The following is a 14,609-nucleotide window of genomic DNA, read 5'->3' as shown; positions in this document are numbered from 1 at the left end:
CATATTGTGTATATAATTTCTCGATTTTGATTGGTTAAATTCCGTTACCAGCCATTGTAAACCTGCGGCAACAACGATGCGGGACCCTTCTGTGACAATTTCTAGCTCATTTTTAAAAGGTCAAACAAAATAAACAGAATTGTTCGTCTGATCAAAACTGCAGTTTTTTGTGTTATTTTCCTGTTTACATTATTTAAATTTAGAAGTTTACATTAAGCATTTAATAAAGGTGGATGGTTCAGTCGGCTGGGTGGGACTGGCACACAGGAAACCATGGTTTGATTCCCAGGGGGGTGCATTGAGCTTTGTGCAGTGAGGGGCCTTCCCTAACTATGTAGGAACAAGGGGGCCCGAGTCTGGGTACCCCTGTGCCAGTCCCTGGCCTGGATGAAATACAGGGTTGTGTCAGGAAGGGCATCCAAACAACCTTTGTGGATGAGTAAAAGCTGATTTGGTGTCGTTACGGTTTGAGAACATTTTTATTAATTTTATTTCTGGTTCTCAAACACATAATTCATAGTAATTTTGATTTAAATTATCTGTTTAGATTAATTTCTGTTTTATGTGAAAAATTCCCACTGCAAACACACAAAAAAAAACGTTAAATACCGTATTTTCCGGACTATAAGTCGCCCTTTTTTTCATAGTTTGGCAAGGGGTGCGACTTATACTCCGCAGCGACTTATATTAGAAATAAATTGAAATAAATACATTGTTAACCCTCCGGTTATGTTCATTTGTGAGGAACAGAGATGATGTTCCTGGTTCAATTTGATGTATGAGGTATGTTAAGTGACTCAGAGAATCAGCAAACTTTTTTTTACAGTAAGATCTTGAAGGCTAACAACATAATATTCTATTTTCCAATGATTTCATAGATTCAGAAATGCAATAAAAATGACAACTGTTTCTACAAATACAGGATGAAAACAGAGTATTAGTTGGCCGATGATGCTTCATGAAAGGAATAAATAAATAAGTATGAGAAAGAATTACTGTAAAATTATGAGATAAACAGTCTGCTATGATTGTGCCATATGAGGTTGTGCAAGTTATTAGTTCTTGGTCTCAGATTTTGTCAAATAAATTTCCCGTCATAATGCGACTTATAGTCCAGTGCGACTTATCTGTGTTTTTTTCGGTAACGCTTTCTTTTACAGTACAGTACTTACAGTGTACTTAAGTGGTATTTACATGGTACTTATTGTGTAACTACTGGGTACTTTCAGGGTTCTTACATGGTACTTTTTATGGAATTTACTGGGTACTTAGTGTGTTTACATGGTACCTCTATGGGACTTTACTGGGTACTTACATGGTACTTTTTGTGTCTACTCTGTACTTACATACCACTTAAGTACACTGTAAGTACTGTACTGTAAAAGAAAGCGTTACCTTTTCTTCTACTTTATAATGCATTTTTGGGCTGGTGCGACTTATACTCCGGTGCGACTTATAGTCCAGAAAATACGGTAGTTATTTGCATGTAAAGTTTTCATAAGGGTTTAAAGTATGCAGGCCAAATAATTGGCCCTCACTCATTTTCACCTCACCAATTCTGACTTTCTTTGCAACATTTTGGACACCCCTGATTTCAAAACTTGCTGGAAATACAAAAGCAAAAGTTACCTTTTCATTTCATATATCAAAAAAAAGAGATATAATAATCTGAAAACATAAATAAATCCAGACATTTTAATGCACAAGTTCATTATTTCATTCAAGACCCCGATGTCATCACAACAAGCAGGTAAAGAATGAAATCCACAGCATTAAAGTACAAACCAACACCATAACAATAACCTTAACCATGAGCTCCAATATGAGAAACTGAAGTCCTTTTCTGAAAATTAGTAGTCTTCTTAACTTATCTTTAGAGTAAAAATGACTAAAACAAACCATGGAGGACCAGATGAAGAAAGAGTCATCAAACGTTAGGAGTACCTGCCTTGCACTTTTACGAGGATTAACTCTTTTTAGGCTAAACCCAATCAATTACTACAGACCAGCACTCTCTACTGGTAGACAAATGCTCCTCAAAAGGAGAGAACAGAGCCTCTACATCCCCCAAGTTACTAAATGGAATGATTCATGAATTATTCCTAACATTCATTGAAATGTAGCTGTGTTTTAGAACTAAATGCAAAATGAAAGATCAGAACAATAAAATTGTTCTTCGGGTTTTAATTCAGGTTTCCTAATGTTAATCCAAATCTATTTAATCTCAGCCTTTTTTCAAATAATCATTATGGGGGACACCAGTCAAAAGAAATAAGGGAAAAGACATTTTTATCCTGAAATGTGGATTCACATTCCTCCTTTCCTGACCACAGACTCCCAGAGTCCTTGGGCCTTTGTCTCTGTCTCTGCTTTATGAATAGAGGCTTAACCATAGCCTCAGGCAATGCATCCTCAGCACCCTCATTGATTGCCAATGCATTATTCATTTATATTCATAATATTATCAGATGTGCATAAGCTTCAACCAGCTATTTTTGTTTTCCTTTGTTTTTTTATTCCATTATTTCTCAAGATTCCAAGCAACACACTCTGATTATTCAGACATTTCTGGCCCCTCAACATTTCCAAGAACCCAGCTGAGATGAAAGCCAGTCTTTATTATTGATTAGTGAGGGATTACCTCTCAGTGAAAGTTAAGGTTAGCACCCCAATGCTGTTTCTCAATGGAGGGAAGCTGGTCCTTTTTGTGAGGAGCCTGTCGCTGCACGCTTCCTTCTCATGTGGAGCTCACACACTCCCTGTCTTCAAAGACCAGCAAGCTCTTGTTCAGAATATAAATAAATTGCACAGCAAAATAATGCTTTTATGTAAAACCAGCCAAACTTCATGCTGCTCTACTGCTACAACTCAAAAAACTATTTTTTCCCCTTCATGATAGATCAGTTAGTAGGATAAGATACAAAGAGTTTGAAAGCATGAACACAGCGCCATATGTAAGTCAGTGCCCGGACCAATTAGCCCTAGCTTTTCCCCCTTTCCTTTTCTACTTTAATGAAGGACAAACAAAACCCCTTAGCAGCTGGCTAGCTCAGTGTTCTTCCGTGAAAGCATCACTTCTTTCTCGACCCTCTCTTGGTGCCATGCCCAAGTCTTTGCCTTGACCATACATTATTTTCAAGAACCAGTTCTCCTCTTCCTCCTCTTTTTTCCTTTTTCTCTTTTTTACCGTACTTCTCCAAGAATAAAACCTTCCTAATGACTGTGGGCTCTCAAGGGCCTGCTGGTGCCCGGGTACTCGAAAGTGCTGCACGGAAAAAATGAGGGCACCTCCTCCTCCTTTCCTTCCTCCTCTTTTATCACAGGTGAGAATAGAGGGTCAAGAGGGGTTAATGCGCTGCTGTTGCACAGAAGTGCGGCCCATCACCATGGCAGCGAACACATAGAATACCAAGGTGCGTTTTCCTCCTCCCAAAATAGAGGTTTGTTTCATGATTTGTTTTTCTGGCCTTTGGGTTCAACTTCATTTTCAAATTGTTGGCAGAAAAAACGTCCAGTTTCAAGTCTTGAAAAAGACGGGGTTAAAAGGATGATGTTTAAATAAATGCAAAACTGCTGTTGAACCAGTTTAAGGGACATATTGGATATTTTTAGTCTTGGAATTCATAAGCATAGCACATTATCCTGTTCCACTTACACGTCTTTTCGCATGGGTCACATTATTATTTAATGCAGCCAGCATTTTCAATTTTGAATATAACCCATAAAGGCCCAGAACGTACCCACAACCTAAAGTCCACACTGGAGTCTTGTACAGGTACACACTCACCATGAAATCTGCGACCTTTGTTTTACTGTTTAAATAAATTAGTGCTTGGAAAGAAAGCTTATTACTTTATTTATTTTTCTTCACTAAAAAAAAAATTCTTAGCCAAACTGACATGGCCCTGTTGGACATCCTCAAAGTTATCAAGTCAAAAAAGGCAAAAAATAAATAAATAATATCAATGTTGGTTTGGGGAAGCTAAATTAGTATATCTGTTCAGGAAGATGGTTTGGTAAATTGTGCAGGAGAAGCGCTGTGATGCTGAACATACAATCACTGTACATGAAAAATTGTGAATCAATAATAGTAATAAGACTCTAGTAAACATGCGGTCCTAAAACTCATTTGTTTTCTTTTTATTTCCTTTTTTAAGTATTTCATGCCTCTTTTGGATAGGAAACTTAAAAATCACACTCTTTGAATTTTCTCTTCTTTTTTTTAATTCTAGACTAGCAATGTGCACAAACTAATGAGTCGTAATTTTATTTATATTCTTCAGGTGTATTCAGACTGGACACATTTGGTTCACTTAAAATGAACAAGAGTTTGTTTCCCGCAAGAACAAATATTCAGTCTGAATACTTCAAGTTCCTGGTCCAGGTCCAGGAACCGCTCTCTGACCCGCCTTTGGAGGTGGAATCGGTTAGTTATCCAATCAGACTAAGTTACGGTTCGCTCTGAGTTTCCTCATTCAGAATACCTGGAACAATTGGACCAAATGGCCAACGTAGCTGGTCCTTATGTGATATAAACAGAGAGGCGCGGACAAACGTGGAGCAACGATGCTACAGCAACTCATTAAAATGTGGTCGGATGAATACATGCTCAGTAAAACAACTTTTAACGTGATACGCATTGCTTCTCACACACTTTTCCCTAAAATCTATATGTCATAAACATAAACACATCAGTGTACCTTCTTAGCTGACGTCTCCTCTGTAACCAATGGCCTTACATGCCTCCACCGTACCAAAGTAAAAAGTGTTGTACCTGACATTGATACAGGTGTTTAAAACTGGTCAGTGAAAAATATAAAGTTTGAACAAGTGAACTATCCCGACAAGGATTGCAAAGCCATTAGTCATTTTCTCCCCCGCCCTCGTAATTCCTTGCCAATGACTAAAGAGATCTTTAGTCACGTGGTTTTGTTTATAAGCTTTGGTCCGGAAAAGGAAAGTCCCCTTGACGGCGGTCTAAAAATATTGACCAAACGCATCTGGACCAAAATAAGTGGACTTAGTCCGGTAATAAGGATAGCATGGACTACATTATTAAGAAAGCTTCTGAACTGCATGGTGGTGTAGTGATTTTCACTCTTACCTCACAATGAGAAATCCCTGGTTCAATTTCCAGCAGGGTTTATGGAGTTTGCATGTTCTCCTTGTGTATGTATGAGTTTTCTCAGCTTCATTCGTTAATTGGTTATTATAGGTTAGGTGTGAGTGTGTGACACTGAGATGGACTGGTGAACCATCCAGGGTGAATCCCTCCTTAACACAACAGTAGCTGGATAGGCTCCAGCAACCCCAGGTTGGGAAAATGCATAGATAGACACAACTTTACATTTTCCTGTAGACTGTGGCAGTTTGCAAGATGTTTCAATAATTCTGGGCAAGTCCCTCTTTATTTAAATGTGAACGGAAACTTATAAACATAAAGATTTGATCCTGTTTCTTCAGAAAAGGCAGTGATCAGGAGCACATGCCATCCTGTGATCTGACTGCAGTAAGGCTGATGCTTTCCTAAAACAAAAGTTTTTGATCATGTATGTCCTGAATTTACTGTTGAAGATAGATTTGCTGTGTTTGCTCTTTCAGTGAATGCATGAGTTTAAAAAAGTCAAATGGGCCTATCTGAGGATTTCTTTGCTTGATGTGGTGATCTGTTAAACATTTTTATGACTTTCATTTGAAGTCACAGTGTTGAACTCCTTTTCCACGCATGCCTTCACTGATAGTAAATTACAACTAGGTTGGAAGGGTGGAACAAAATGTTTAGGTCCAAAATTGTATGTTACAAACCCCCTAAATCATTTTTGTGTTTCAGCAGTTGAAGCAGTTTTCTGGTGAAGTTTAATTTTTCAAGGAAAATGGGTAGAAAACCATTTTATCATTGTAAGAAGAAAAAAAGATACCACAACAGCATAAGTGGCATATTTACAAAAAAATCTTTCAAAATACTTTGCATTGAAAATAGTGTGGCCAAGCAAATAAATAATTGAATAAAACCATTTACAAGAATAAAACAAGAGTAGATTTTGTGAATGTTTCATAGTTTGTCATTTGGCTGAGCTGTGTGGACACAAGGCCTTCATGTTATAAACAAAAGCTCATAGATTTAAGGGTCCAAGGTCACCAGATGGGTTCAAGAGAGTAGAACAACAAGCCAGTCATGAGTTTCAGACATGAAAAGGAATGTCGACAGAAAACATTTCTTTGGTCTTCTTACAGGCAGTACTCTTATTGTGTGAAGCTGAGGGATTTTTTTAGGATGCTTCAGACCTGAGAAAATGAATCATTGAAAGCCTGCAAGGCCTCATGCTAATGCACACTCCCCTTCTGAGTTAAATGAGCTTCTTCTTTGATTCTTTTTCCTCGAAAACAGAAAAAATTAAAATTCTCCTTTTGAGCAAATGAGAAATAAGAAAAATGTCTGTCGAGCTACTCTGGTGCAATTTACATTCAAATGTTTTGCTGTTTCTGAACATCTCCTCATGTACTCTCTTTGTGACTCAAGGTTTTTTCCTTTAATATCAGGGTGGATCAAAAGCCTTTCATTAAGGTTTTTACGCTCCTTCCAGCATTGTTTGGCTCCTAGGATAACAACAAAGTGATTTTTTGTACTCGGGGGCCAGGTTGGAAGAGACGGAAAGAACAGTTATTCCTGGGCTAAGTTCACATCAAACACGAAAGGCTCCAAGTGAGAGAAGATGAAAGCAGCAAGCCTGACCCGGAAGATTAGACTTATGCCGCTGCCAGCTCTGCAACACCCAAAGGCCCAGCTCAGACTGGGATCCCAGCCTCCTCTTCACACAGCACAATGGACCTGAGCGCAGAGCAGACCAAGATGCAGAAGAAAGGAAGGAAGAGAAAGAACAACTAGGAGGGGAAGAAAGAAGAAGAAAAGAAAGTGTGAGTTAGTTTGAGGTGTGAAAAACTCCCAACTAAACCAACCTACTTTTCTCGCCTTTGCCATCTTCTCTGACGGATAATGTTCGGGTTGAAAAAAAATGCCAAATTATCATAATTGCCAAAAGGGTGTGTGAATATTCATTACTTCTGCATCCTTATATGGGCAACAGAGCCCCACCACACTAAACACGCTGCAATTATTTTTACATTGCTCAATGCCCCCAGTCTTTTGCACCCCATGTGCATGAGGAATGCAGCGTGTCAAGGTTGGGTGCAAACTCTAACTAGCCCTCATCAGCTGGCAGAGCCAATCACATTCAAGGAAAGTAGAAAACATCTGTGCTGCCTGAAAGAGACACAAAAGAAAGGACGAGAAGACTCTGAGAAATGAAGAAAATCATGAGCAAAGCAGGTGAGGAAGGTCCTGTGAATGAGGAGGACAGAGCAGCAACAAAACACGCTGGTACAAAGACACCAGATTGCACGCACAGGCACACAGACAAGCCCCTTCCTGCCCTTCTGGCCAGGTTTCTGGGGAGCCTGTGGCACAGGACAAATGCTCCTGAATGAGATCTTCCCTGCAACCCTCACAATCGTAGACGCGTGGAAACATAGTCTGGAGGCAGTGTTGAGGTCACTGATGATGCCTATCAAATGTTCGTACAAGCCCTGCTCTAACTCCCAAGATGAAGTGATATCAAAGCACGCCCTGACAGATTTGAGGCACGTAGGAATTTGAGTAGCCCTTCAAGAATATGACTAACCTGTGGGTCTGCTGCAATGTCTCCAGCACGCTCTGTCTGCCATCCATGCAGATGCTATCGTACCTCCACCAGCATAGAGCGAGCTGACCCCCCCAAACCTGTGTCGCTGTACAGCAACAGGACCCAGGAGTCTTGTCCAAACCCTTTCCAGTGGTGGTTCTGGGTGAGCGCTTCAGAGACAGACATCCAGATGCAGGAGATAGGATACCAAGGAAGGAATTTGGGTGCAGTTACCAGATCTGAGGCACATTGTTGTTGCTGGTTGTGGCCATGTTACTCAAGAGACCCTCATGTCACGTTTGTGAAGGTTTCAAAATAAGTGATTATTGAAGGAGCAAGCAAGCGACAACAGGTGAAGGATGAACCATCACACAACAAAACGATGAGGAAAAGGAGAAATGTGCTTGTTCGGTAAAATGGAAATTATCCTGCAGATGAGTCTAGATGTTTTTAGCACTCCCGTCCCCCTTGACCTCAGTGACCTGAAAATATTTTAGGGATTACAAATGTAAGAAATCCCAACAAAACAAATGAAAGAAAAACATTATGATAAGGGAACCTTGATTATTGATCCAACATTGAAATTTAACCTGCAGCTACTGTAACTGTTTCTTGGAAAATAACTGTGCCCTTATGGTCTTATGCAACTAGCAAATCAAAGGGGTGACATGTGGCATAAAGGGTTACTGATTTGAGTTCCGGGAACAGCGGAATCAACCTGAGTGGGAGTCTTCTCCACCCTTGTTATCCTCTTGTGTGCCTAATCAAGGCTCTTCGCCTCAGCTGGATCTGCTTAGTGGCCACAGTTGGATCCCTGGTTTTCCTGGCACTGTGTGACTGAGAATAAGTTCACCAGTTTCCCCTGAATGGATCGAGTCTTTTTAAACAAAGGTTAAAATAAACAAATGATAAGATGCTCAGAAGCTGACAAAACTGAATGCAAAAGTTTGTTCAAGCTGCCATTAAGGGACTTTTTAAATCTTTTTGATTTGATTGTTTATTTCAAGCAATCAAGGAATAAACTTAGGATAATTAGATATTAGATATTCTATCTTCAAACCAAAAATAGAGCATAAAAAGTAAAACTGTTCTGTGACGGTTCAAAACCTGAATGACGCAGCAAGCAGAGACATGTAAGTAGAATGACACTAGAGAAAGACACAGTTGTGTTTGCTTTGCACTGCAGGTCACTCTGCTCTGTCGTGACAGCTGGACCACAGATGCAAGTTAGTGCCTGTGAGCTCTGAACAAGCAAACCTACAGGTACCTGCATTCCTCCACTGAGTCAGCCATGTTTCCACCTGAGCTCCTGCCTCTTCATGTCTGAAGCAACAAGATTCTATTCAATGAAAATTATCCCCGTAACCCTTGTGCTATCTTAGATGACCCAGCCCTTACATTGACGTGTTCTCCTTACCATGACAAAGGTGGAAAGATTTCATGTGATCCATGGACACCAGTGAAGATCACAAATCATTGAAGAAAAAAGGTTCAGAGCACTGTCTAGTGGGTCTAGATGACCCAACTCCCAACATTAAAGTTCCTAGGATAGCACAAGGGTTAAGTAGGACTGGCAGATTGGCAGGAGTCTACCCCCACCCCCCCTCCTTACTAGCACTGGGTTTTACCCCTTTTGCCTTCAGAACTGCCTTAATTCTTGGTGGCAGAAATTCAAAAAAATACTAAAAACATTCCTCATGTCATGGTTAGCTTAGCGAAGCAGACCCAGACGCTGGAACCCGGAAGGAAAACACAGGTGAGTGTTGAGGTAAGTAAAATATTTATATTTGTCCGGCGTGGTTTGTAATGGTGAAGAGGCAGATGGCTGGTTCGTGGTTCGTGGCGTGGCTGGAGGTAGCAGTGGCTCGTGGCATGGCTCGTTGTTAGTAATGGCTTGAGGCTTGGCAGAGGGATCCCAGAGATTCCGTGAAGAACTTCTGTTAAGGAAGACTAGAGACTCAAGTGACCACTCGTGGTAAGAATGTCCTGGGAACAAGGCATAAAACGAAGTTAGGCAAGAGCAAAGATACATGGCCTGAGAATAAACTTAGTGACTAGACTTTGCACCATCAGGGGCAATGAACTGGTGAAGCATTCTGGATCTGGATCTCCTTAAGTACGTCTGGAGGTTGATGAGTAGAGTGGTCACAGCTGGACCGAGTCAGGAGCAGAGCAGAGAGGGGAGGGGGAGGAGAGCTGCCCGAGGCACCATGACAGTACCCCCCCCCCCCTCAATGACTGCCTCCGGGTGGTCCAGGACACCGATCTGAGGAGGCCTGGAAGAAGTCTTCGATCAGGAACTGGTCCAGGAGGAGGAACCAGGAGATCCAGGACCGCTTCTCAGGACCATAACCCTCCCAATCGACCAGGAACTGGAAACCACGGCCCTGGAGCCGTACATCCAAAACCCGGCAAACCGTGAAGGTAGGGGGACCGTTGATGACACGGGCAGGTGAAGGAGAAGCGGACGCCGGGCACAGAGGACTGTCCAGAACTGGTTTGATCTGTGAAACATGGAATGAAGGGTGTACCTTGAGGGCTGCCGGTAATCGGAGGGAGACACAGGAAAGATTGATGATTTTTTCGATAACGTGGGGTCTGATGTATCGGGGAGCCAGTTTCCGGGAAGTGGCTTGGATGGGTATGTTCCATGTGGAGAGCCAGACCCTCTGTCCAGGCTGGTAAGTGGGTCCCACCACCCTGTGTTGATTGGCGATGCGGCAGTTGCTCTCCTTGGTGCGGAGGAGAGCAGCCCTGGTCTGGTGCCAGACTCGTTGACAGGGCTGAAGGTGATGTTGGACTGAGGGCACCGCCAAATCGAATTTCTGGGAAGGAAACAGAGGTGGTGAGTACCCGAGGGCGGCCTCCAACTGAGACACCCCAGTAGCGGAAGACGGATGAGTATTATGGGCATACTCGATCCAGACCAGAAACTGGGACCAGTCCTTATTGTTCTGTGCCGCCACGCAATGGAGGGCCGCTTCCAATTCCTGGTTGGTCCTCTCTGCTTGGCCATTAGACTGGGGGTGGTAACCAGAAGTGAGGCTGACCGTGGCTCTCAAGGCGGAACAGACTGCTTTCCAAACCTGGGAGACAAACTAAGGACCACGGTCGAACACTATATCTGACACTATTTATAAACTGTATATTTTCTCTTCTTTGGACCAGTCTCTGTAAACCTTAGAGATGTTTTGGGGTGAAAATTCCAGTAAATCAGCAGTTTCTGAAATATTCAGACCATCTCGTATGGCACCACCTACCATGCCACGTTCAAAGTCACTTAAATCTCCTTTCTTCCCCATTCTAAAGCTCCGTTTGAACTGCAGCAGATTGTCTTGATCAAGTCTCCATACGTAAATGCACCCAGCCATGTTATTGACTGTTTAGAAATTTGCGTTAACAAGCAGTTGTACACACTCACTGCCTAATAAAGTGGCCAGTGAGTGAATTGCGCATCCAAAGTTCTTTACAGTCACAGTCCCATTCACCAATGCACACACATTCAGACACTGATGATGGCTCTGCTGCCTCACACTGGTGCCAACGTGTAACCACCAAGGGGAACATGGGGTTCAGTGTCTTGCCCAAGGACACTTTCACACATGGGCGAGCAAGGAAGGGAACCAAACCTGCAATCTTACGATTAGAGGTTGACCACGCTACTTCTGCACCACAGCAAGTCCAGCAGGCTGAGAAAGTTCATTGGATGTTTATTCCCTCTTAAACAAAACTCCGGTGGTCAACTGCAACATTTGGTATTTTCTTGTTAGTTTTAAATTTTTAGGTAAGGCCTTGGCTAAGGAGAAAAAAAAGATGGTTTCAGGTGACGTTTATTGACACTGATAGTTCTCAAAGTTTCAGAGTACAACAGAGTGAATGAGAATGTATGTTTTTGTTGACCACTCATCCATCTTCAAAACCCACACAACCCCTTTTAGGGCCATAGGCTGCTGGAGCCAACGCAGCCATTGTTAGGCAAAGGCAAGGTCCACCCTGAACAGGTCACCAGTCTATTGCAGGGCAGAACATTCACACAAAGTCACACCTAGTCACAAAGTCACACCGATTCAGAAATACCAATAAACCTAGGAGCCAATAAACGAGGAAGCCGGAGTGACTGGAGAAAATTCGTGCCCCCATAGGAAAAATATGCTAACTCTACACATGGTGCTATCTTGGATTTGAAACACGGCTTTCTTGCTGTCAGGCAAAAACGCTAATCACAACTCCACCGTGCAGTACACTATTAACTATTGACCTCCACTCCAAATTCAATTGAACTGATTATTGTAGCTTTAACTAAAAACTTTGAAACACCAGAAAATATTTAAATCATTTTTGAAACTGTGCATGAATTCGTGAACCTTAATGTTCCATCCCTCATTGGTCCCCTTTCTATTACCAAAGCTGTAACTGAAATAGGGCTCTTACTGCTGTCAGCAGGTGTATGCAGTTAGGTGCTGCAGATAGTCTTTCAAAACACCCTCAGTCTTACAGTTACATCTGACATAAAAAGATGTACATCAATTGAAAGATGACTGCATTTTCTTTAAAGCATTGATATAGTTTGCCCATAATTAAGTCCAAAACACCTATTTTTTTACGCCCGAAGAGTGACCTATTTGGTTTTGTTTCACTCCTCTGTCTGGCGGCTCAGGAGAAATCACAGCAATGGGAAGACAGGCCAAGCCGTCCCAGAGGGCCCCACCACTTATCACCAGTCTTCTGAGATTCCACCAAGATTGAACCCCATATGAATAATCTTACCCACAGGCACAACGGAGCATGCGAGGAGAGAGAGAAGGGGGGTAAAGAGCGACAGATTATTTAGAAAGACTCAGGGAGGGCTGGGGATAGTTTGAGGGAAAGTGAAAAGGAAAGAAAAGAAGCAGGCAAGAGGGAAAGAAAAAGAGATGCAGGAAGGACAGAATAAAGGAAGGAGGAGGGGATGAAGGATTGAGAAAAAGTGGAGAAGTCGTTTGATCTGTTTTTCTCCTCTGAGAGGGCATCAGGGTGGATACTAGATCCAGAGCTAGCCCCACTGCTAGGAGGGGACTGACTGGTTTATTAAACGCTCCCGCCGCCCCCATGCCTTCCAGCATGATGGGATTAATGCTGGCATAGCCCTTTACTTAATTCATTACAGGAGGACGCTGGCTAATTTGATTTGATATTATTTTAATAAAGTTCTGTGATGATTTGGAAGATTGTTTCAGGCTATCAGAAATAATTTTCCAGTTATTACTGCGGTTCAGGCAAGTCCTTTGATAGCAGCAGTCCGTCTTGGTGTGTGCAGAATACATTATCCATGAGTGCTACAAGTACCACAGAAGAAAAATACTCACATTAAGATCAGTCAGAACTGCTGAGTGTTTGAAATGATGCTCAGATGTGCTTCGGGCGGCAACAACCACGAACGACAAACACGACAGAAGACAAATCCGAATGCGAGAACGGCATGGAGCAGAGATATTTGGTATGCAATGAGTTTACACATGTCACCGATTGTTTAATGTCCAAGAGACCCAGCCTTTCAGCAGGGAACCCGTGTTCTGTTTTGTCTTTTTGTCAGCGAGGGTATAGGTTTCCTTAAAGGAACTTTTTTCAGTGATCACAGAGGGTTGTTGATGAGGACAAATACTAGCAGCATTTATTCGGAGTGTGTTTTCGGGTTAGCTGAGAACTTTTACAGTCTAACCAAGCTCCAAAACCATCACAGCAGTAATATAGTGCTCTCACAGTGTAGGAATAATCCTGTTTTCCACCAAGTCTTTTGTCCACTTCATGTCAGGAGCTGCTGCCAGGCACATATAATCCCACCACTGTCTCTTCTCTTATTTACATATTCCTGAAGATAATTGGAGACACTGTTGATGCTTCACAGCATTTCCTTAAGCCTGCATCCAAACCCGGGCAAGTCCACCAAATCGGAGGGAAAGAGGTGAACGAATGGGAGTTTGGGGAGGGCTTGGAACTGTATGGCAGTGACAATGTTTTGTTTAGCTTTTCCCTTAAACCCCAAATGACACACATTTCCCTCTGAAAAGATAAGCTCCCAGTCAAAGGCCGCGGGAGATGTCTGGGACCCTGTGAAAGAAGAGGGGGAATTACTTACCAGGGGTCTGGCATGAAGGGAGATTGGGTTGGAGGGGGTGAAGATGGAGAAAGGGCTGGGGCTGGATGTGGGGGTTACTCTTATTCATTAGTCAGTCTGGGGTCCAAGGCGGGGTCACACAATGTGTCGGTTGTTCTCCAGACCCCCAGACCCCAGTAGACATGTTTAATGGCCAACGTTTCCTATCCAGACAGAGAGAGAAAGAAGGGGAGGGCTATGGAGGTTTGCATGATGGTGGCAGAGGGGGTTGGACCTTGACAGGGAAAGAGGAGATGGCTGATGAGAGCGGTAAAAAGATAAAGAGAAAAGATGAAAGGAAAAGCAATGAGTGAGAAAATTAAAGGGGAATTCCTGGTGGACCACTCCACACCTGGACTAATGCACTGTTAAGGCGGACGTGACACTTGCAGCCACAAATCCAGCAGTGAAAACTTTCAGAGGTTTGCAGATTGACACCTTCAACCACAAATGATGACATGCAACTTCCAATTTTGAAAGCCGACAGCAAATAACATGAATTTTCCTTCCATATGTGCATTTTAAGCAAGGCCTTTGATAATGTCAAAATGTCATAGGTGCCAGTGATAGCCAGCTTTTTGTAAGTTCATTATATCCGCTGCACAAGGCTCAGTAGCCCGGCCTCCGGCAGAAATCAATGCCCACAAAAGGTTTTCTGATACCACAGCAAGTAATCAAGGTTAAAGGAAAGGGCATGCATTAACACAGACATTCCACAGAAAAATGTACAGTTCACATGCATATGTGCTGAGATTTAATCAGAAACTCAAATGTCAAGTGGAAATGCATGCAGATCC

Source organism: Oryzias latipes, chromosome 1 (genome assembly GCF_002234675.1).
Source record: "Oryzias latipes chromosome 1, ASM223467v1".
Lineage (NCBI taxonomy): Eukaryota > Metazoa > Chordata > Actinopteri > Beloniformes > Adrianichthyidae > Oryzias > Oryzias latipes.
Note: the sequence above shows the minus strand (reverse complement) of the source record.